General features: G+C 41.0%; 1 protein-coding gene across 3 annotated transcripts in view; it reads right to left on the reverse strand.

Moving 5' to 3' along the window:
• The window catches only part of LTK (leukocyte receptor tyrosine kinase), a 110,077-nt gene that overhangs the window by 87,672 nt on the left and 774 nt on the right, over positions 1–21,631 (reverse strand). The window lies entirely within an intron of this gene.

The raw sequence follows: 21,631 nt of genomic DNA on the forward strand, positions 1-21,631 counted from the left end.
AATTCCCACCTGAAAACCAATGTCCCCACTGTGGAAGGACGTGTGGATCCAGAACTGGCCTTCACAGTCACTTACGGACTCATTGTTAAAACCATGTTTATGGAAGACAATCCTACTCGGCTACGAGTGATTGCCAAAGAGAAGAGATAACATTGTGCCACCAGATGGCAATGTAGAGTCCCAGTTTTCTCTACCTGTTTTCCCTGTTCTTACTGAATTCTTATTGAATTCCTGATCATGGAGAGAATCATAGAATTGTAGAGCTGGAAGGGTCATCTAGTCCAACCCCGGCAATGCAGGAATCTCAGTTAAAGCATGCATGACAGATGCCCTTCCAACCTCTGCTTATAAACCTCCAAGGAAGGAGACTCCACAACCTCCCAAGGAAACAAATAATGAGTGCCATTTCAGACATAATGCTAAACGAGCTGCTCTGTTGTTTCTCTGCTTGACTAAGGGGGGAGCTAAATGGGATTGCTTAAACTGTGTGCACCAGTATATTATGGTTAAAACAAATGCTTAGGCTTAGTGTTGCATGTTAATGTAGAAGAAGAGAAGAGGAGTTTGGATTTGATATCCTGCTTTGTCACTACCCAAAGGAGTCTCAAAGCGGCTAACAATCTCCTTTCCCTTCCTCTCCCACAGCAAACACTCTGTGAGGTGAGTGAGGCTGAGAGACTTCAGAGAAGTGTGACTAGCCCAAGGTTACCCAGCAGCTGCATGTGGAGGAGCGGAGACGCGAACCCGGTTCATCAGATTACGAGTCCACTGCTCTTAACCACTACACCAAACTGGTAGTCAATTGTAGTCAATGTGATGTGATCACTGCTGCAGCACATTAAGCGGGTGCAGGGGGGGAGGTTCTAAAAGCTTAGTTTGTTCCTTGGAGAATGAACCTAAAATTGCTAAATAATTTGAACATTTTCAACTGTTATATGGAGATGGGTGCTAGCACTGCCATGTAGTTACCTACAATCTATCCAGGTTATAAGCCAATTGTTTAGGATGGTAAAAGGGCAGACCAATGCCATTACTGGAAAAGGAGCAATTTCATTCATTCACAATAAAAAGTCCTACTCCAGGTCTAGTACTGCTGTAGTGACAGAGTTCATTATTTCTTGCTACAAAGGCAAAAAAATGTTCCCTGACATAGTGAGCTCATGAGTGTTTACCAATTTTAATTTTTGCCCCTAAAGGTCCTGATTAATGGAATAGTAGGCATTCTGGTGAATGAATTGTTTTGGTTGTATGAAGGATGGTTCAGACATTTCTTTAAATATCATTGTTTTTTAACCACAAAAGGGTATCATAGTGGCGGACAGGTCAATAATAACAAAACAGTCGCTGCCCCAAGGCTTACAACCAACAGTACACGACACCAAAGAAAAATAATTGGGAGGGGAAATGAAATAAGCAAACTAGGGTACCCTACCCGTTCCTAGTTACAAGTCCTTCTGACGACCAGCTGAAATGGAAATGGCTCAAGGAAAGGAGGAGACAAAAATTGCTGGTTTCTTGGATGCACTGATGTCTTGGCCAGCAACTCATCAGTGCAGAGAATACTGAGTTAGATGAACTAACGGTCAGACTCAGTCTAAAACAGCTTCCTATTCTCCCCTTCACATCCAGCAGTTAAGGCTGACTAAAATGGAAATCACACCCCTCACTGCCTTGCCGAGCAGATGCATAAGCAGTCTAATGAAGACTTTCATATGCCACCCCTTGTAATATGTATTACAACACAAAACAAATAAAATAAGACCAAAAGCAAATACTTGAAACAGCAGAAGCAACAGAAAGCTAGCCAATATTTTAAACTACCAGTGTTTATACAGTAGTTAAACAGTGGGGAGAATGGAAACGTTTTGCCTAAATTACTAAAAAACCCACAGTTACGAACCACACATGCTTACCTCATGTTATATGAGGAAGATATGAAAGTTCTGCTCTAGAGAAATCTAACTTGTTCCCTCTGCAACACTCTAATTTTTAATTTTATTTTGGTCATACTGTCTTCAGAACTGCCGTTTATACACCTTCAGAGCTACAATTCCCAGCACTTTTAACAAAACCAAAGTTTCCAGGGTTTTTCAGGAGGAAGCCACGTACTTTAAAAAGATGGTGTGGCTGTCTCTTGAGAAGCAGCCATAAGGCCAAAGTGGGAATTCCACTTGGAGGGAATGCCAAAAAGAAGCTTGTCAGTAAAAGGGGCTGTGCAGTTGTTTTACTTGCCAGCTGTACTCTTTAATAGAGCAACCTCTTATTGATTTCAGGTCACTGTAGGAATATTTCTTAAGAGCCAAGGTACATATTAATGAAAGAGGTTTCTCTTGGCAGGGAGAGAAGTTAATTGAACCGAGTATATTTTCCCCAGCGCCAAAGAGCGGAAAGGGTTGAAGACAGAGACACTTCCCAGCTTCCAATGTAAAGTGCTGCAAGGGGCAGAGAAACCTCTTCAACCAGACACAGGAGACCAGAATAAATAATACTCAGATCAGGTGCCATAGGGTCATCATGTTTCCTAAACTTACAGCTCTAGCACAGCTAATGGGTTCAGGCAGGGTTCCCAAGCACCAAACACAGAGAGCTTCCTAAGCTCCCAACAACCAGCTTCCTTCCTTTACCAGTTCAGCATTTCCTAAATGTATCAAGCACAGAGCTTGCAAAGTGTTTCCAAAGCACATGACAATCAACTGGTTTTCTTTCATTTGTAGTTTTCAGAAAAGTGGCTGTTTTGAAGCTCAGGTACTTGAACAAATCCTCTGTGTACTTATTTGAGATTTATCCCATCAAACCCAAGCTGGATCTAGACACATCAAAGAAGCGTTTCAGTTAATCGCGTTGCAAACTTTGTATGAGAAACTGGGTAAGCAAAAACGGAACTCCACAGCGCCATCTGGTGTCACAGTGCTAGACTGCAGAAACAGCGGGGGAAAGTGTTTTTTCTTTGCCAGTGTAGCTGAGTCCCCAGTGGACTTCCCACGGGACTGGGAATTCTAATCTGAGGCAACCACTGAAAACTGACATGGGGTGTTGTTCATTCTTCATTAGGTATTTTGTTTCTCTAATTGACTCCAGAGCTCTCCTCATTGCTGGCATGTGAACCCCAACAGGGAATGCAGCCCCTTGTCAGGAAAAAAAGTTTTAAACTGCTTTTAATGTTGCGTTTGAAATTGTTGTAATCTGCTCTGGGGCCTGAGCATGAAGGGCATGTAATAAATTAATACTAATACTAATACTAATACTAATACTAATAATATTTTTCAATTATAGGGTGGAATCAACATAGTGCTAAGTCTCTTGTTCCATCAACACAAGGATTTCTCTGTAAGCAATTATTATTACTGTTATTAATTATAATAATTAGCTGCTTATGTGCCAAAATGGTTGCCAAGTAAGTGGTTTATGACTATAAAATAAATGCATAATTAAAATATGCAATAACAAATCCACTGAGCATTAAAAATATCCTTAATTAAAAACTGTAAGACAAGTAATTGAAGAGCACAGCAATTAAAACAGTTAAAAATAGGTTCAGTTCAGGAGAATCATTGCCTAAAAACATGTGTCTTCAGGAGATGTCAGAAAGCCAATGCAGATGGGGCCTCTGGTATTTCAGCAAGTGAGGCATTCCACAATGCTGGTGCCACCAGCGGATAATCGTCACGCAAGGGAACTGTTCCCTCCCTCCATGCATCTCCTAAATCTCTTATAGGAGTTTCCCGAACCCTCTAGAGCAGATTTGGGGAGGGTGTAGGCAGTGGAAGGGGAGGGGAAACTCCTGTTGCACAAACAAAATCCCTTGCACTGACGGGACACGGTAGCTGAAAACGACCCAGTCTTTAAAATATACTATTGTACATAAAAAACTTAGCACACTTATGGGTGGTGGTGATATCATTTTTTTAAAAAAATTAACGAGGCTGACAAATTATACTTCCAAATTCAAAAGTTGGACAGCTAAGGTTCGTTTTTCTTCTTCAGTCAGTAGGAATGAGCTTCCATCTCTCCTCTAGTGGAATTGTTACCACTGGCTGAAGTGCAAATGTTCCTGATTTCTATAAGCAAGTCGTTAATTCTATAGATTAGAGATATAGCATGCTGAGAAATTTAGCAGAAAACAGGATAGTACCAGTGCAAACCTGATCCATTGGAAAATCTCTGTCTATATATAGGCTTTTCTGATGCAAGTTTCTTTTTTTACCCTTCTGATGCTTCAGGCTGCCTTAGTTAAATGAAGCTAGACGAGCGTCAGAGTGTCACATCAAACTCCCTTGACCTCAGCATGAAATCAGCACCACGGCATCAAAGAGCGAGGAACACAGAAGGAGTATCTACAAGAAACAAAGACTCTTGGGGAAATCTCCCTCTTCATTTCTGACCATGGCTGAATTGATTAAGCAAGATGGTACCAACACATCCCACTAATGGAAACAGCCCCTCATAACTGGAGTCCTTTTGCAGACACTAGAGAAAGTACAACTGCTGACTTTTCTGTGTGTATTATCATTGGTCAGTGATAGGCAGGTAGAGAAGTGGGTGACTAAACAATGTCAGAAACAAACAGAAAAAGGAAATTCAGTCCCCAGTCTCTGGTTTTTCATAAAGAAGATGTATCTGTCAGAGCAAGGATGACTAACTAGTAGCCTGAAGTCCAGATTTGGCCTGTGAAGCACATGCGTATTTTAGGCTAATATTATCAATTGGGTTGGAGTTTATTTATTTATTCTACTACTGCATATCATGGTCATTATATTAAATCTGGGGGCTGGGAGTGGAGGGGGGGAACTCCTGAAGAAAACTCTTTCCTTAGAAACATCCTGAAAATTTGGAAACACATGTTTCAGAAGCTAAAATGGGGCTCCCACCCAATGTCTGCTTCATAACACTAATATGGAAGAGGGGGCATCTGATGGGGAGACCAGTGGGTGTAAGGTAGGTGATTTCGGCAATCCCACTTATCAGGACGCAGGAAATAGCATACAGCTACAGCCAACACTAGGGTTCCCATATTTCAAAAACTGAGTTGTTGTTGTTGCCAAAGTTGTTGCAAAATCAAAAAAAATTGAAAAAAGATTTTGAGCTATTTTTAAGGAACTTCGCCAAAATCTACACTTCTGATTTGGATTGCCATATATCCAGATTTCCCCAAACATTTCTGTGATTTCAGCCCAAAGCTTACAACTGCCATGTTCCAGACTTACAGCAACTCTTGCCAACACATACCACCATAGAACAACATTATTAGGTTTCCTTCAGGGTATACCTTTCTGAATCATAGATATGTGTTTTGACATGCTCAGAGTTGTTTCCTTGAAGGCCACACCTCCTCAAAACTTTTAGCATGTTCTAGTAACCAGGGAGGAAGCAGGGAGTTTTTACTGCTTTAAGGAGTGTTGTCCTTTTGTTTAGTATGTATTTTGTAACCTTTTGTGTGAGACAGAGAGAGAACAGAACGGTGGATACAGTGCAAGTCTCCTTCTATAATAAATATGTATCTGTTTCGTATTTTTGGTAGCCTCTCTTGCTTGAATCAAATCAAACAAACTTCTGCTGAGAGAGAGACAGAAAAGGAGGAACTTCTCAGCAGCTTTTTCCAAGGCCTGTTCCTTAACCTATTCAAGCTTAAGATACACAAAGCAGGATAACTGTCTCTGGCAGTTCCCTTCCTCCTCAACCCAGAACAAATTCCGGCTTATATCACACGGTCCCCAGTAATGAATCACCTTATTTGCTTATTGTTTGCTTTTTCTCTTCTTTCCTAGCCCCCAATCACTGCTCTTGTGACTTCAGTAAAAATAAATCTGGTGAAAGTTCCCAATCACTGCCCAACCCAATACATGTTTACTCAGACACAAGGCCCGCTGTGTTCCCTGTTTACTCAGATGCAAGTCCCACTGTGTCATTCTCAGGCAATATATATTGGATTGCAGGCTTAAGTTAATCTCAACATGTGTTTTGGGTGGTGTTTAGGGTGGTTCACCTGCTAAATTTCTACTTGTTATGTACTCATTTACCGGTATGTTAGTTTTTAGCTGCTTAGCGAGACACAGAAGAGGAGGAACTTCTCAGCATGTTTTTTCAAGGCCTGTTCCTTAACCTATTCAAGGTTAAGTCACACAAAGCAGGATAATTTAAAGATAATTTACCTTTTATTTTCTCAGATAGATACTGGAATACAGTAGTACCTCAGGTTACATATGCTGCAGGTTACATATGCTTCAGGTTACAGACTCCACTAACCCAGAAATATTACTTCAGGTTAAGAACTTTGCTTCAGGATGAGAACAGAAATCGTGCAGCAGCGGCACAGCGGCAGCAGGAGGCCCCATTAGCTAAAGTGCTTCAGGTTAAGAACAGTTTCAGGTTAAGAACGGACCTCCAGAACAAATTAAGTATGTAACCAGAGGTACCACTGTATATCTGTTCATGAAAGACTATAAAGCATGTCTATGAGGGAAGTGATGCTCATTCATTAGACTTCTGGAAGGGGTCATTTAGCCTAAGACGTTTCACCAAACCCTAAAATAATGGAGGGCACAGAAGTTACTATTCACATCATCACACACAGAGTAGCAGGTAGCATCTTGCCCCTGCTGCCTAAACCTGCCACTACAGTTGACCGGCACAGCGTAATTGACAAGCTGGGGGGAAATAAACTTGAGCTGATATCAAGTGGCACAACTACTTAACTGAAAAGGAGAAGCAGTGACAGATTCCCTACCTGAAGTTGCTATTCAGTTCTTGCAAACCGATATGCTCTTTAATCAAAACAGACTATGGGTGACAAGGGGCATGTAGCTGCACAACATCTTCAAAATGCCTGAGGAGGGGGTGAATTTTTCCTTAATCCTACAGATGCTCCAATGTGTCACTAGATACTCTAGGGAGATAGACGATTCATTTTCATGCCCCCCACTTGCCCCATCTCCAGTATATCTAGCAAGTCTGTCACTTTCATAGCCTCCCCGTACCTTTTGAGCATGTATGGCTGTTGGCTATTTACCCAACACCTGGGTTTTTAACTTTGCAACCATAAATAATCTGAAAGGGCTATAATTAGCAGATTTAGCCCCTTGCAAGAAAAAACCTGGAGGCTCAGTCAGAGAAAGGAAGAGAAAAACCAAAAGCAGCACAAGACTTCACTGCTGCAGTGGCTCAGCCAGGAAAGCACACACCCCATTAATGTTTTTTCCCCCCATACCAAATCTCCAAAATGAAGAACAAAGTGTTGTGGGGTTTTTTTATTCAGAACGAGTTACACAGACATCATGATGATGCATTCTGCACCCTACCCCAACACACAAACGACATGCTGGCATTTTGCGTTTGTGTTTTTCCTATAGCAAAATAGGAAAGGGGGACAGGATGCAATGTCTCTGCAGTGGTAGTGACATTGAGGACATATCTGGACATTTTGCAGTTCCCCCCACTCCCATGCAAGTTAAGATGCATATATCTTGCCAAGTTATTTGGGACCTGAGGTAGGAAATCCCACAAGGATCTCTCTTCCTCCCTGGCAGTAAAAATAATAAACCAAGGACCTCCTCTCTGCATATGAACCGACTAGGACCCTGCAACCATCATCTGACGCTCTTCCTCGTGTGCCTCCTCCATAAGAGGTCTGGAGGAGGGCAACATGAGAATGGGCCTTTTTGGCAGTGGCTCCCCACTTGTGGAATGCCCATCCCAGCAAGGCTCACCTGGCAACTTCAGTATACATCTTTAAGGTGACAGGTGAAAACATTCCTCTTCAACTAGGCCTTTGGCTGATTTACATTCTACATAGGGCTTTTTTTAAGGGGGAACTCACAGGAACCCAGTTCCAGCACCTCTCAGGTGAGTTCCGTCACTTTTCTGGTGAGTGTAATTGCCATTCTAAGAGAACAAGGGAGATGGTTTGGTTTGCTTTTATTGTGTATATTGTGTTTTTATCTTGCATTTTTATGCTGTGAACTGCTTTGAGATCTTTGGCTAAAGGGTAGTATACAAATTTAATAAATAACTACTAGAGTGGTACCTCGGGTTAAGTACTTAATTCGTTCCGGAGGTCCGTTCTTAACCTGAAACTGTTCTTAACCTGAAGCTCCACTTTAGCTAATGGGGCCTCCTGCTGCTGCTGGGCTGCCGGAGCACGATTTCTGTTCTCATGCTGAAGCAAAGTTATTAACCCGAAGCACTATTTCTGGGTTAGCGGAGTCTGTAACCTGAAGCATCTGTAACCTGAAGTGTATGTAACCCGAGGTACCGCTGTACTACTACTACTACCACCAATGTGCTGCCCTTTTCTGACCCCTCAAATCAGCTGCCTGAGACCTTACCATGACTTACAAAGCCTTGTCACAACCGAGCAAGAAGAATGGCCAAATACGTATTGTTTGTTTAGAAAGATTGCCTGAAAAAGCCCTCGGGAGACAAAGAAGCAATGATATTCTCGTTTTAACATCTCTTCTAAGACTTCTGCAGTTCCTCTGTACCCTTTGATTGTGGTTGACTTTTGCCTGTTTACCCAACACCTGGATTTTAACTTTGTCAACCATAAATGTTCTGAAAGGTTTATAATTAGTGGATTAGTACATGCAAGAAAAGACTTGAAATCTCAACAGGGACTCTGGGAACTATTTTTACTTCAGAATGTCCTTGTATCTTCAGATGTAATCAGTGTAGGAAGTTCCAAGTCTAGTTACACCAGCCAAAAAAGAGATCTCACTCACTGCCGGTTGTTCCACTCTGCTGTTGGCTGAGATTAGTTGCCCTTGGCGCTGACCATAACACATAAGAAATAATTACTTTAGGTTACAGATCAAATTCTGGTCACCAATAGCAACATTTCCACAGAAAACTAAGTGTTATCAGGGAAAGCTTCTCTTTTTTTTAAAAAAATTAATATTTATTACTTTTCCAACAATTTAAACACTACAAAAACAATACAATACAGTACAATACAATACAATACAATACAATACAAAAACACTACATACACATTAAATACATCAAACTAACAAAACAAAACAAAAACAATTTAATATAAATCAAACAATTTCAATATCTTATCTTTCATTCACTTATTTCCACGACCTCCTCACACTTCCCTTTTTGTATTCCACTTCTATTAATTGTTTCAGCAATTCCTTTCCATCCTCCTCTGTTTTCTATCCTATAATTATCTTAACACATTCTAGCCTTATTTTTTCCTTTAATACTCTATTAATCTATTTATACTTAATTCCTTACAACATTTCTACTAAAGCCATATAATTTCATTCCAACATTTTTCTAACATTCATTGATTTTACAGTATTTCTGTAAATAGTCTTTAAACTTTTTCCAATCTTCTTCCACCAACTCTTCTCCCTGGTCTCGGATTCTGCCAGTCATTTCCACCAATTCCATATAGTCCATCAACTTCATCTGCCATTCTTCCCGGGTGGGTAAATCTTGTGTCTTCCAATACTTTGCGATGTTGCTGTTGTTGTTGCATACATTGCGACTCTTGTTGTTGTTGTTGCATACATAAAAAAAGGTCTATCCTTTTTTGGCACCAATTGGCCGACCATGCCCAGGAGAAAGGCCTCTGGTTTTTTCAGGAAGGTATATTTAAGTACCTTTTTCATTTCATTATAAATCATCTCCCAGTATGTCTTAATCCTTGGGCATGTCCACCAAAGGTGAAAGAATGTGCCTTCAGTCTCATTACATTTCCAACATTTATTGTCGGGCAAATGGTAAATTTTTGCAAGCTTGACTGGTGTCATGTACCACCTATAAATCATTTTCATAAAATTTTCTCTTAGGGCATTACATGCCGTGAATGTCATACCAGTGGTCCATAACTGTTCCCAGTCAGCCATCATTATATTATGTCCAACATCTTGTGCCCATTTAATCATGACTGATTTCACCGTTTCATCCTGGGTGTTCCATTTCAACAGCAAGTTATACATTTTGGACAAATTCTTGATTTTTGGATCTATCAGGGAAAGCTTCTCATCCTTGATGTTTTATTAGCTTTCTGCCCACAGGGAATTTCCTATCTGGGGAACCATTAAAATGTGTAACAGATGTAGGGGCAGATTGATACAGAAATATTCAATCTCATATTTTATGTAACAAAAATGAGTCAATAAAATTTTTGGTTTGATGCATGGCATAACTAATCAATATTATAATAGCAATCAAAAGAACCATTAAAGTTAGAAGATAATGAGAATATAATGACTTCAGTAAAAAAAAGGAGTTTTGTATCATTTTACCTCACCTATGGGGCACTTTGATACAAAGCGTAAATTGTATGAGAATGGTAATTATTTGCACAAATTTAATGAAAAAACATTTTTTATTGTGAGAGATCATAATCAGCCTTACAATTTGTTATTTAAAATCTAAATTACGTATCAAAACTAACAGTGTTTCACACATATCATAGACTTTATGGCAGGTTTTCTTAACAAAATATCAAAACTTATATTAATCTTTCCTCAAACACCTATCCATTTAAAAAAAAACTGAAAAAACTTAAAAAGTATAAGAACTCACATTAGGTAGTCAAAAAAAACAGTAATTTAAACGAAATGCTTATAAAAAATAAGATAATTACTTAACGTGTAGCTTCTATTGCACATTATATCCACTTAAGTCAATAGAAAAAGTATAAAGAGATGATGTTTGAGATGTGCCCTCTGGGAAATTTGGTTTTGGCAACGGCAAGAAAACGTCCTTGAAATCAACGCTTGCCTTATCTTCTATAATGGGGAAGACAAACATACAAGATCCTGGTTTTTTCCTGAGATATGGCACTTGATAACCAGTCATATTATATTTAGAAATGACTTTGGCCACGTAGTAAACATTTTTTTTCCTTTTCAAAATTAATGAGTTTAGAGATTTCATGCAAACTTGTATATTGGGGCACTATTGTACCCAATACCTTTTATATGCCCCAACGGACATTTTCAAAAAAACTAACAATTATTAATAAAACCACTAAACTTGTTTAAAAATCACGTGTAATCCTGATTACTGAGTGGAATAACTTACCTTTGGTATTTTAAAATCTAAACTAAACGATGTAAAACAGTGTTGGAACACTTTTGAATTTCATATAATTTTTTAGTTGGCCGTGCTAAGAACACATTTACTCTCGTCAAACACCAATGGCTAACTGGCTGGCAGCGCGGTTGCAACTGTTGTACTCACACATGTATAGACACATTTTAGTGATGTCGTGAAACAAATAACATTTCTCGATATTGAAATATTGTTGGTGTATCAATTTGCCCCGCTTCCCCCTATCCCTCACCTGCCATCTGAAATCAAATCACCCTGATTTGAAATGTCATGAAAGGGCAATGAATTGATAGTTATTTTATCCATTTGTTGGTTTGTTTCTATATATATTTAAATTGTTTATATATGTTTATCTATAGATTGTCCACATATGTTTAAATTGTGCCAGAAGCAAATTTCACTGAGTCGATAAAAGCTTCTGGGTCCCAGGAATGTTTTTTCAGGTCAGACCACCATCACCTTTGAGGAATCTGGGATCACATCCTCTTCAACAGGAGAAGGGTGGAGCCAGAACTCCAGGCAGAGGCCATGCAGGGCTGAACCATGGCATGCTGGGACAGAGGCATGGGTGAAGGATGCCTTGGGCTCCAATGCTTTAGTCTTTAAGAAAAGCTGTGCCTTTATTTCCCAGTGGAAACACAACCCTGGATGAGTGCCTGGAACCCCCTGGAATCTCGGGCAGCCGCTTGGCGGAGATTGGGGTGGCCATGGAACAATATCTACTGTCCAAGACTCCCAAGGAACACTTTATAGCTGTGCCTACCAGCGGGTGGCACTGTGAGTTAAACCACAGAGCCTAGGACTTGCCGATCAGAAGGTCAGCAGTTCGAATCCCCGCGACGGAGTGAGCTCCGGTTGTTCAGTCCCTGCTCCTGCCAACCTAGCAGTTTGAAAGCGCGTCAGAGTGCAAGTAGATAAATAGGTACCGCTCTGGCGGGAAGGTAAACGGCGTTTCCGTGCGCTGCTCTGGTTCGCCAGAAGCAGCTTAGTCATGCTGGCCACATGACCGGGAAGCTGTACGCCGGCTCCCTCGGCCAATAAAGCGAGATGAGCGCCGCAACCCCATGACTGGACCTAATGGTCAGGGGTCCCTTTACCTTTACCAGCTCAGAAAAATAATTTAACGCAGCATTGAAAGACAGCTAAAAAGCTGGAATGCACAGATTTGCAGCTGGGAATTTAACAAACTGCCAGGGAGATGATTTTAACCTCTCCCTTTTCTTGCTGACTAGCATCCCATGCTAGAATAGTGCTCTGCCTTGAAGTCATTTCCAGACTAAAATGCTTTTGTTTCTTTATTAAAGGGAGACCCTGCGTAAACCTAGAAAATCATTAAGAATCTGGTGTTCTTTTGTTCCAGGCAGCTGAACAAAGCCAAATAAAGAAGGGCACTTTTTGTTTATTTTTATCATCACCTCTTTTGACACTTGGCACAAGAATATAGCAGTGAAGAGGGGAGGCATCAGACATGCGGAATTATACTGCAGTATGGCTGTGAAAACATGTAGGAGCTATTTGGTCATGTGTAGTGGTAATTTCAGTATTCCAGATAATCCACACATTCCACAGATACATGAGGGAAAGAAGGGCAAGATACAGGTGTTCCTCTAGCAGTGCCACAGCACCAAATCATTCGCCTTTATTCCCAACACACACAGCCTTGGAGGAGGTTCAGTGGCATTGTTTTCTTGATCTGTGGATGCTCACTACTGGCCTTCGCCAAGGCCAATGTATGTAAACACTTTTTGAGAGTACTGAGAGAGAATGCTCTCTGTTTGAAAATTAGGCAGGCAAAATTATCTGAATCAAACGAAATGTGCTGGATGTTTGTAAAAGTTTAATGGATTGCTGTACAGTGGTACCTCGGGTTAAGTACTTAATTCGTTCCGGAGGTCTGTACTTAACCTGAAACTGTTCTTAACCTGAAACACCACTTCAGCTAATGGGGCCTCCTGCTGCTGCTGCGCTGCTGGAGCATGATTTCTGTTCTCATCCTGAAGCAAAGTTCTTAACCTGAAGCACTATTTCTGGGTTAGCGGAGTCTGTAACCTGAAGCGTATGAAACCAGAAGCGTATGTAACCCGAGGTACCATGGCGCTGATAGGTGACTGATACACTGAAAGGGATTTGCTGTTTTCAGCAAATAATGCAGCACTAGAGGTAATTCTGTTACTTCCTAAGATGTGTCACTGTGCACTGTAAACCATGAAATTCTCTGCTCAGTATCCAGTTTTGCCAGAGCTTGCTCTGTAGGCACCTGGGGCAGGGTCTTATTGGTGGTGGTGCTCCAGCGGTGGAACCTTGGGGACACAAATGGCCATAATGTTCTGTTGCTTCTCTAGCCTTTGCTTAAGACTTTTCTGAGCCTTGAGTCTGCTTTGTAATTGTATCATTTCAAGTTTTGCTGTTTGCTGTTGATGCTTTGATTTTTTTTTTTTTAATGATCATGTTTTATTTATTGTTCTGGAAACTACTGTGAGGACACCTGCTGATGAAAAGTGGTATATAAACACCCTAAGCAAATGAGTCAAGAGAGATGAGTTTCATGGCAAACATGCATAAATGTTTCAGTTAGATTGCTTGCATGTTTTCTGGAGTGCATTCCATTAATGCAATATTAAAATGTAAACACAACATTAACAGGTCGCAAGCATGCCTTTTCACATACTTAAAGGACAAAAAGGGGTATTCTCAAAAAGGAATCGCTGTGCTCAAAATCGTTGCAAATACAAACAAGCAGGGTAGATATAAGACTGGCTCATTACCATGTGTGCCACATGGGAAATTCAAATTTGCAGGTAGTGCTGAATGCTGCAGCCCAGCTTTTGGCTGGAGCAGCTCCACATCCGCATATTACGCCGCTGCTGAAAGCTCTGCATTGACTGCCAGTTCAAGATACTATTGTATAAAGCCCTAAAATGGCCATAGGACCAGGTTACTTTGCTCCTTAGGCAGCAGCGATATCAGTACACTTCCCTGGAGAAGCCTAAAGTTGTATTTGTTTAGTTTCTACATGAACCAAGGTTTTTAGCGTAGTAGCACTAGTGTTTTGGAGGTGGTCTCTCATGACATCCTCCCAAATCACACTGCCTCTCTCCCCTTGTTGCCAGGATTTGTTGACCTCCTTTGCTTGCGGCTTCTGATGCAATACAACTACTGCTGATAAGAAGAATCACACTTGGAAAAGCAGCCTTGGCACTGGCCTTGTCAGTGGCCTCTCTGATAGATAAGGGAGCAGGAGGCAAGGGGTGGGGAGAACTATTAAGCCAATCCTTATCACTATCAGATTCATCACTAAAGCCACTGCCATTGCAGAACAAGGGATGGAATCAAGCAAGCTTCTCTGGGCATAGCAGGTGCATTGCATGGTGGTAGTGATTGAGACTGCAAAAGCTTGGAAGTCTGGCTTGTTTTTACTAAATGGACTAAATGCTCCTGAAAACTTGACGCATCAGAACGACTGCAACAGAACCCATTAGCAAGGTATTGCACTAGTGTTCCCTCTCTGTTCAGTGTGCTCTACCTGCATAGGTTATGTAGAAAATTGCTACCATATTGCAAAAGTGCCACTTGTACTTTTATATCAGAGGTACTTAACAAAGACTGGATAAGTTCCCTGGGACTCTGCTATCCAACTATCCCATTAAACACACAAACACACTGATCACCCAGCTTTCAATAAGGCTCTCACGCACTTGGCTGTTCCTCACCGGTTTGGTCACACTTGTCACCAAGACCTCTTCATTCCTCTGAACCAAGTTTATGTCATGTTAACCAATAGAAAATTCAGTGCTATAATCTACAGTGAACTTTGTAAATGCAAACACAACTGGAAGGGGATAAGCAGAGTTGAACATTATTGCCATTTCAACTCCATAGGAGAAAACAAGATCTGATTGAAGAGATGGGTGGAAACACAAAAGTTCCAGCTATGCACATGGTCCAATCAAATAAATACACTGAATGGAAATGTGAATAATTTGGATTCTTTTCTCTGTTTAAGTTAAAAGCATTTCACAGATGGATCTTGCCATAAAGACACCCAAGGGCCTTGAAATGTGACCGATAAAAAGGTTGCATACATAAATTTCCCAAAGCTTTTCTCACAAACAAGCATAGCCGCAAGGTAGTGGAGGTTTTCTTTTTCTTTTTCTTTTTTTATTTTGACAACGTAATAATCATAAATAAATAAGAATAAAAATGTGCACCCCACCACCAAGACCATTCCATTGTAACTATCCAACCTCCCAAAATTTTAACGCCTCTTGCAATGGTTTGACCCCTTTCCATTTTAACAGTACAAATTCTTCAAACACCTTTCATATCTCCTCAAAATCATTTCTCCTACGTATTCCCCATCCTATCTTAATGGCACATGTTAATTTATCATTAATAGCTATATCCCACACCTCTTTATACCATTCTTCCATTTTATATTCTGCTTGCCCTTTCCACTTCCTAGCTATTATAATTTATGCAGCTGTCAATAAATTTGTGAGCAAGTCTTTCATAGTCTGCAAACCTTCCACCCCATTGTAAATTGATACCTCTGGACTTTCGGTCAGCCATAACCTAGTGATTTCTGTTATCTCCTTAAACACCCTTTGCCAGAAAAATTGTACATATTTACACCCCCACCACATGCGAACATAATTTCTGGTTTCCTGGCATCCTCTCCAACATAACACCGGATATTCCTTGTTTATTTGATTCAATCTGACTGGTGTTAAATACCATCTCCAAACTAATTTAGAGGTTTGTGATGAGAGTTTTTCTTATCCTAGATGGGCTACCTTCCCAGGTTGATTACCACTGGACCCACTATTGGTCTTGTCCACTCAAACCATGGGAACCTGTCTTCACATGCAGGGAATAGGCAAGCCCCTATCTTACTGAGGATTTAAGACCCATCAGCTACCCTCACCTGGTTTAACCAACTAGTCGAAGCAGTTATCCAGGGTTTGGCCCCTGTCACATTGCTAACAGCTTCTAGGAGCCGCAGGTGAGAACCGAGTGCAGGGTGGGCACCAATGGGTGGAGAAACTACCCAGAAGGATACAACATGTCCCCCATGATTCTAATGTCCAGTACCAAGATGAAGGTCTACCAGCCAGGCTTGCATGTTGAGCATGTTGCTTTCTGGAAGTGAGTCGTGGGCAACTTACAACCACCAGGTGTGACACCACAACACCTTCCACATCAGGAAGGTCTCTCCCATATTGGTCTCTACAGCCACAGCAGGTGTTGTAACCTTCCAACAATTTGATTCATCCCCAAAGTCAAAGTCCTCCATTGTCTTGAGACAGATGGATGCCAACCCAATATAGATTTCCATCAGATCAGAATCTGTTTTACTCCACTCATTCCCTTTTCCTAGATATTTGGCGTCTCATTCATACAATGCATTGCCATGTGCATACAGACACCCTAGAACACAAGCTCATGTGGACAAATGACATGCAAGAACAAGCGTTCACAGATACAGCTGACACCCACCATGATAATGGGTCCCTGCGACCATTTGGTTCATATTACTTCATCTATCTATGCAAATATGGGTTGTCTAACCCATTAAGATTGAAATCCCTCATATATAGGCAGAATCTATCCTATCTTCTATGAATCATGCCTCATCCCCACCTCGAGTTTTTGGTCCTTTAAATGTCCAGTAATTAAATGGTTATGCAAGTTTTCAGCATTACTTTTCTGACTACTTAAAAGAAAAGATCCAGTGCTGGGTTATAAAACAAAAGTTCTCATTTTAGGGAAATGTTTGGTTTCAACAGTGGTTACTACACTACTTAAAAGAAAAGATCCAGCGCTGGGTTATAAAACAAAAGTTCTCATTTTAGGGAAATGTTTGGTTTCAACAGTGGTTACTACACTACTTAAAAGAAAAGAACCAGTGCTGGGTTATAAAGCAAAAGTTCTCATTTTAGGGAAATGTTTGGTTTCAACAGTGGTTACTGCACTGGTTCCAGTAAGATATATAAAATAGCTACACTTATATCTAGGATTTTGAATATTTTTCATGTTCATGCACACAAATAAATCTCTGTGCCAAGGTAACCCAAAATCAGATGCATTGAAAGTTAAATTATGTAACCTGAAAAAGGTATGTACCGTAACTGTACACATATTTGCATATTTTCCATAATCTGCCTGTCAGATCTGGGCAAGGAATTATGCATGATATTGAAGACCAACTCTAGAAATTCTACCTCATCGTCCCAATGCAGACTTGAAAAAATTCACCAGGAATTGGAACCTAGATTCTGATGTTTAGTGTTCACATGCACTTTAAACATATTTTCTGCATTCTCACCTAAGCTTTGCTCACAGATTCTTCTCCATAGAGGACAAGCCTTGTGGGCCAACTGTGTCTCCCACATACACACACCACAAAAAACAACAACAACACAGCAGCTTCTGGTAACTGTACACGCATATAGAAATGCCCAGACTTTTGCAAACCACATAACACTCCCATATATTCAGCAATCATCAGGAAGGAATCACTTATGTTAGAGCAGCCATTAATATTTTGCTTCTTAGTATTTTTCATTCCTTTTGAGTCCCATAGCTTTTACTGCGCATAGTAAGAAAGTCTGAAAGCAAGAGGCTGAACAGGATGGCTCTTGTTGCAAACATAGTCTCCCAAGAGAATGCTTGAACTGTAACAATCCATCCTCTTGTGTTCAATTACTAAACTGCTGTCAATTACAAACGGGTTTCTGTGGGTTCTCCTAATATGAACATTATCACCGTGCAGAGGATCAGAAACAGTTCACTCCTCCTACAAAGAGGACACAATGACCCAGCAGCAAATCATCATTGGAATTTATGTTACTAGGGTTTGTTTTGCTGATTTCAAAGGATAAAACGCTGCCAATGAAAAACAGTGAGGTTTCATTTACCGACAGCAACACTGCTTTAATTTTGCCCTTCCCCTTTCTAGTATTTTGCAGCCTAGTACTTTCCGCTTTAGAAATGGTACACATAGTTTTCTCAAAGAAGCTGTAGCATGTGATTCGTGGATTGTTATTCCTAGCTTCCCCCCTCCCTCCGCACCGTGTTCCCTTCAAGTTTATTCCCATTTCAGTTTGTGCTTTTGATGGGAAGAGTTTAATTTACCTCACAAATGGACCTAAATCCCACCACTCACTCAGCACAGGTCTGTAGCAACAAGGACAAAGCAGTCACTAAGTTCAGTGGGATTTCGGCGTCACTAAGACAGTTAAATCATCAATCATGCCTTATATGAGGAACCAGGAGTTCAGGATTTGCCTCACAGTTCCACAAAAAGGCAGAGAACCCAAATTTGCCATGCTGAGCTTCCACCAAATTCTTCAACCTACCATAAGTAAATTCTGCAAACCACATACACTGCTCCAACAGGGCCATATTTACTGGGGCAATTCCCATTTTCTGACCCCCAAACCCCTGCAGAATCACTATCCCATTTTGTTATTTTCTGGGCAGGGGGAGTTGTTTGGGGGAATAATTGTCAGCCTGTTGTTTATTGGTACTTTCCAACTCTACAATTCTGTGATTCTATGAAAACCCAAGTTATGTCAATACCTTTATTAGGACCAAACAAAATGTCACACAAGAGTAAGCAAATTTTTGAGTTCTTCAGAATAACCTGCTTCAGAATAACCAAGTTGTAACCTGCAACTTGAGGAAGAGCTCTGGAGAACTCAAAAGCTTACTCACTGTTTTGTAACATTCTGGTTGGTCCTAATAAAGGCATTGCCCAACTGTGGATTTTAGAATGAATACACACATACTAGACCAACACGCTTGCCTTTGCTTTTTTAAGGTGCTACAGAATCCTTTGTTCTTTTTTGCTTTTTAGGTTATTTTTGTGACTCACTAGCGTGTTTCATCTCTCTCTGCAGGGTTTCTGGAAGTTGAATCTCTGAGTAGGTGGGAGGATGCATTTTTCATGACACAAATGCTTGTGCAGGAACACTAAAATGCAGCTCATAGCCAGTTATTTCACACACAAGGCAACTGCTGAGGAAGTTGATTACCGTATATACTCAAGTATAAGCCGACCTGAATATAAGCCAAGGCACCTAATTTTACCACAAAAAACTGGGAAAACTTATTGACTCGAGTATAAGCCGGTTCACCACACCAGAGGCTGGTGGCGGCAGCGGCAGAGGAAGAACAAGCAGCCGGAAAGGGCTGCATTTGGTCTGCTCGTTCCTCCTCCACCGCCGCCGACAGTGGCAAAGGCGGTGGAGGACGAAGGAGCTGCCTGAAAGGACCCTCACTCAAGTATATGCCAAGGGGGGCATTTTCAGGATAAAAAATGTGCTGAAAAAGTCAGCTTATACTCAAGTATATACGGTATATTTTTCTTGGAGATTGTTAACTTCAAGAATAATCATCTTCTTGAAATTTAAATACTGCAGAATACACAAATGCATACAGAAGGTGGAAGAGACCCACACCCCTATGTGTATGGGTGGGGGGCATCAGAAGTAATTCATAGCATGAGAATAGGGCTGTTACAAATGAGCTCCTATGTCCATCTTCACAACACTGGAGGGTCGAAACAAAGCAACTTGAAAATATTTATTAATTATGCACATCTTTTAAACTTGTTCATATTTTGCTAATTCTGCTAATGGGGAAGTGAGCCAAACACTAGAGAACTGTTCCCTGACCACTGGGATTCTACTGACTCCCCAATTCTCTTTGACCGTTTCAAAACACATTCTTTGACCCCTGAGTTCCAAGCCTAGCTTCTACACCATATGGACTAGAAACCTGCTTTTTAAAATTCAAACAATATAATCTGTGGTCCTCAGAAGGTTAAATTCTGCACTAAGTAGTATGTTCCATGCTTTTTATGTGTCTAATCTGGCACTCTTGGTCAGCCAGAAGATAACATTTATGAATACAGTAGTACCTTGGGTTACATACGCTTCAGGTTACATATGCTTCAGGTTACAGACTCCGCTAACCCAGAAATAGTAGCTCAGGTTAAGAACTTTGCTTCAGGATGAGAACAGAAATCGTGCTCTGGCGGCGCAGCGGCAGCGGGAGGCCCCATTAGCTAAAGTGGTGCTTCAGGGTAAGAACAGTTTTAGGTTAAGAACGGACCTCCAGAACGAATTAAGTACTTAACCTGAGGTACCGCTGTACTTCTTTCTGGTTTCCCTGTTTGGACCACCAATAAGTTTAGAGATTAAAAAGCCAACAGGCAGTTTGGGGAAATTGCAGAAATTTAAAATTCAGCGCCCCTCCCGCATGGTGTTTGGTGGGTTTTAATCGTATGCCAGGCAACCACAAACTGCTTAGGAAGCTGCTGTGTCCTGCTTTTATGGGCAAGCATCTGTGACGGTTTAAAGAATAAAGTAGTATCCTCACAAACCCCTTCAGAACCAGCAACATGCAAAATCTCTTTAAGTTACTACCTCATGACAAACATTTTTCAATGGAACTCCCTGCTGAAATGAACAGGGACTCGCTTGAAACGGGGTATGACTCAGAAGAACAACTAGATCTCAGCCAGGACTGTACAGAAAAGTCAGGGACTCCTGGCTGCCAAACTAATAAATAGTTTATTTTCCCTTTGTTTCTGACAGACGGATGTGGCAAACAATGTCAGAACGTCAAATGTGCATAATAACAAACATCTTAAGCAGGAATGGAGAAATAAGGAGGGTAAGAATAAATACTTCCAATTTGAAGATGGCACTACTTTTGTTCTCGGCTTTGTACCGTTACTACTTTTTTCCTTCTTATTTGGCACTGAAGCAGCTATTCTTAAGTAGCCAAAGTTATTTATTGACTTGATTTATATCCCACCTTTCCGGCAAGGAGCTCAAGGCTGCCTACATGGTTTCCTGCCTCCACAGTTTACCCTCATGACAACCATGGGAGGTGGGTTAGGCTAAGAGACAGTGACTAGCCCAACGTCCCTCAATGAGCTTCATGGCTGAGTAAGGATTTGAGGAGGTCTATGATCTTCCACTGCGGGAGGCAGTGGAAGACAGGAGTGCCTGGCGTGCTCTGGTCCATGGGGTCACGAAGAGTCGGACACGACTAAACGACTAAACGACTAAACAACAACATGATCTTCTACAATAGTGCTGAAGCTTCCAAGTATTTTGCCAATCTGTTCTCAGCTAGTTATCCAGTCATGCCATGGGACTCCTATACAATGTACTGCATGCAATGTTCAAGTAAGTGTACCCTATCACTCTCCTGCTTAAATTGCATTTTACTGTAGATTTTAAAATGGGCTTTTAAAAAAATGTCACACACAGTTTGGGGAGCCTTTTTGGTCAGAAAGTGGAATAAAAATACAACAGATATCATAACAAATTGCACCCCCCCTACCTCCTGGCAGCCATCCTTCAAACAGATAGCAATTTTAATTTTATTTCCATTCTTCCAACTCTCCTGCCCTTCCTCTGGAGTTCCCGAGTCACCCTTATTTCATTTTGCTCCCTGGGATCCAGATTACAGCAGACAGTGATAAACAAACCTAAACTACTGAGCCTCTATTCCAAACTCAGCTTGCATAGCACTCCTTAGGAGCCTG

The sequence above is a fragment of the Podarcis pityusensis genome (genome assembly GCF_964106645.2).
Source record: "Podarcis pityusensis genome assembly, chromosome: 1".
NCBI classification, from domain to species: Eukaryota; Metazoa; Chordata; class Lepidosauria; order Squamata; family Lacertidae; genus Podarcis; species Podarcis pityusensis.